This window comes from Apis dorsata, unplaced genomic scaffold, assembly GCF_000469605.1.
Source record: "Apis dorsata unplaced genomic scaffold, Apis dorsata 1.3 scaffold_309, whole genome shotgun sequence".
In the NCBI taxonomy this organism is placed as follows: Eukaryota; Metazoa; Arthropoda; class Insecta; order Hymenoptera; family Apidae; genus Apis; species Apis dorsata.
Window position 1 is genome coordinate 2076 of NW_006263581.1, and position 4298 is coordinate 6373.

Sequence of the window (4298 nt, forward strand, 5' to 3'; positions counted from 1 at the left end):
CGAGAAATCTTTCGAGAAGATTCGTATCTCCGCGATCCTTTCTCGAACGTAACCGCAGACGTTCGTAAATACGTGGCTGGAAGCGTGCGCATCGAGATTCGCGGTTGCGCAATATTCGCGGGCGCAGCGCCACCGTCGGCCGACGCACGCACGCACGCACGCACGCGAATCGGTGGAGCCGATGGAAAGATGGATGCGCGGCGAACGAATCGGTCAAAGGAGCGTGTTTCCACGATGATTTGGCGCGCCTCGAGCGGAAAAACTGTTGGCAATTTCGCTCGAAGGGGGAATCGTGTTCAATCGTAATCACGTTTCGCATCGCGATTCTTCCTTCGGGGTCCCTGAACTCCTTTCCGGGCCGATCGATACGAGGCGAGGAAAATCGGCATCGGGGAGGGAATTTCTCATTTGTCCGGGAATCGCCTTTGGCGGGGAGCGACCGCAATGGGAGGAAGCGATCGAATCAACGGGTCTCACGATTCGCGGGAATGCGAATATATATATATATATATATATATATATTTGTTCCGTTTTCCTCCGCTTTTTCATTCTCGCTTCCGCTTCTTACCGAATCCTCTTCTCTCGTTCGGAAAGGAATTGTCGAATCAAGCTCCTCTCGTTCACTTTTTTTAATTTTTCAAAATTTATTTATCTCTTTCCTTCCTTTCGTTTTCTTCTATTTCGTCCATTTCCAAGTTGTTGCGAAAATATATCTGTAAAAAGACAGGTTGTTAAGCTACGTTTCCTCGTAGAAGAGCTATTTGTTTATCAAGGAATAGCATATTTCGCGATCTCTTCCTTCTAATGGCTTTTTTTAATTTTTCAAAATTTATTTATCTCTTTCCTTCCTTTCGTTTTCTTCTATTTCGTCCATTTCCAAGTTGTTGCGAAAATATATCTGTAAAAAGACAGGTTGTTAAGCTACGTTTCCTCGTAGAAGAGCTATTTGTTTATCAAGGAATAGCATATTTCGCGATCTCTTCCTTCTAATGGCTTTTTTTAATTTTTCAAAATTTATTTATCTCTTTCCTTCCTTTCGTTTTCTTCTATTTCGTCCATTTCCAAGTTGTTGCGAAAATATATCTGTAAAAAGACAAGTTGTTAAGCTGACGTTTCCTCGTAGAAGCGTAGAAGAGCTAAGGTTTCTTTGTCAAGAAATGGCATATTTCTTTTTCTTTTAATGAAATTCGAGGATGATTGTATATAAATTTTCATCCTTGATTTATAGTATAGTTTGATTTGCAATTGGTGGAATCGAAGGATTGAAGGATGTTTGGGTTTCTTGTTTCTTCGAATTTTGTTCGTTAACGATTAAATTAATAATTAAAATCTAAATTTGGAATTGTTAAAATTGTGAGACTAGAGAGAGACTAGAAAACGAATTTGGGATTAAATGAAACAAGTGTACCATTGATCTTCTTGCGGAATTATAATTAAACGACAGTAAAAGAGTTTTGTCAATTTATGTACACGTTGTAAAAAAATGCTGCAATAATTTTTTAAAAAGTTCGAAAATTCAATCCAACACGATCTCGAGCTTGATTTTGAAATTATTTCGACTTTTTTCTTTCCAAATCTCATCCTAATCTCAATTTCTTTCTTGGTCAAATATTATTTTCATTAATAATTATAGCTCTCTCGTGATCATCAAAGATAATACAACTGCGAGGCCACGCGGAGAACGAAACGAAAACTGTGGAAAGAAAAGAAACTCTGCAAAGAGAAAGTTCGAAAAGGAGTACAAGTACGAATAAATTTCAGAAGACGAAGTTCAGCCATCATACGACCGATGATAATCGCTCAATTACCGCGTTAAGTATTCTGTCCGATGATATAATCGATTGTGAAAATCCCAACAATACTTGGAACAATGAATAAAGTTGTTCATAACCAGCGATACACAGGCATTCGATTATCTGCATATAAAACAGTAATCTAATCTGAATTTAAAATAAGCCTACGCCACAACGCGCAATTTGAAAAGAATAATTATCTTCGCATTCGGATAACCATCTAAATACACCTGTAATATCACAATAATTTCACGCGCCACAAATTTTTTTTATTAAATATACATATCGTTCAACGGCTATAAGATAAACGTAATTAACTAATCAAGGATATTCGATGAAAAATCGCGTATCATTTTTCTCAATATTCGACAGATTAAATATACAATCTATAATATCACAATAATTTCACGCGCCACAAATTTTTTTTTATTAAATATATATATCGTTCAACGGCTATAAGATAAATTAACTAATCAAGGATATTCGATGAGAATGCACTTATCATTTTTCTCACCTTCCAAACGGTATAACTTATAATATCATAATAATTTCACGCATTACAAAGTTTAATTTTAATTTTACATTTTTTTTTATTAAATATATATATATATTTATTTATATATCGAACTATTTCAACACGACTATGGCAATGAGATAATTAACTAATGAAAGATATTCGATGAAAAATCGTGCACCTATTATTTTTCTCAACTTTCGACAAGGTTAAATATACGATCTATAATATCACAATAACGCGTCACAAAGTTTAATTTTACATTTTTTTTATTAAATATATATATTTATTTATATATCGTTTAACGAACTACTTCAACACGACAATGAGATAATTAACTAATCAAGGATATTCGATGAGAAATCGTGCACCTCATCATTTTTCTCGACTTTCGACAGGTTAACAGTCCGTGATTATTAGAGGAAACAGGACAATAAGGGGAGCCAATTAGACGAAATTATACCAATTTCGAGGAATAATAGGCGAAGATTAGTTGGTCGCTTCGAGGAACGGAACAATGAACGCCACTGTGAGCCGCGATAAAACGCGGCCTGCACACTTGCCTTCTTGTATTCGCCGTTTTCGATCGTGAGCGGTTAAGGATGTGCGCGGTTAATGGTGGCCGGCCGCGAAAATGAATACGCGGTATTTAATCTTCTTTTCGCCGGGGGCTTGTAAACAAGAAAAAGCGGTGAAAGACGCGAGTTTGCTTCGCACGCATCTCAAACATTAACTGTTTGAACAACAGTCGGCGGTTGGTGTGAAAAGTGCCTGTAAACGCGATCGGCCAACACGTTTTTACACTTTGAGAATTTTTTCCCCCCTCCTTTCTTCCTTTTCTTTCTTTTTTTTTTTTTTTTTTTTTTTTTTTTTCTTCTTTCCATCTCGTTGCGTCCAATTTTTTTCGATCTCTCCGTCGATCGATCAGAAATATTTTCGAATTTTTTTTTTTCCCCCCTCCCCGATTATCGACATCGCGTTAATCGTTAATCGTTAATCGGAATTATTCTTTCCTTTGCGCAACTTTATCCGAGCTACAACCCATTTATATGCAAATCATTTGAAATTAAATTGGCCGAGTTGAAAATAGTAAAAGGATTTAACAGTGTAATCGATGCATTTTCAATCTTTCTTCTTGTAAAACAAACGCCCGATCCGAAATAGTAGATAAGTGGAACCCGGTTACCTCGGCCGAGGATACGATTCACCCAGCCGTGTATAATAACGCTGAATTATGTTGTTCGGTATAATTGTCAGGGGCGAAACCCGGCGGTTTAACGGTCATTAACCTTGCAAATTGCATTTGTCGTCGACTTGCAATTTGCACCTGTAAATACCTAAGGGATATTCTGCTCCCGTGCCTCGACCTTATCGTTCCCGATCAAATTGCACCAGCCAATTTCCTATGATAAATCTCGCACTATCGATAACTATCGATCGTTGTATCCTGATGTAATCTCTCGCGAGATTAATTGGAAATTTGTTCGAATTATTTCCTGGAGGAGAGGAAAAGTGACGATGACGAAGAATCTTTTCCCGTTTCTTATTTTTAGATTAGCCTTATCTGGATGGGAAGCGCAGCACCTCTTGGGAAAAACATTTTGCAAGAATAACGCTCTTTTAAAATTTTCTTTTTCTCCTAGATCTCGGAATACGTATCTCTGTATGAAGAAAACCAGTGTGAAATCCAAATCAATCGATGGATGGAGCGCAACGATCTTCGAACAGTTTGAGGAAAAAGAANAAAGAAGTACTGAATTACTGCGAGATAAAAGATAGCTAATACAGCCAAATTACTGAATCCAGGACTCCGAGATTAGATTGTGAAATCCTGTAAACTCATCAATTCTTTTAAAATTTTCTTTTCACCTACATCTCGAAATACCTTCGAATACGTATCTCTATATGAAGAAAACCAGTAGACTCGCGTGAAATCCAAATCAATCGATGGATGGAGCGCAACGATCTTCGAACAGTTTGAGGAAAAAGAA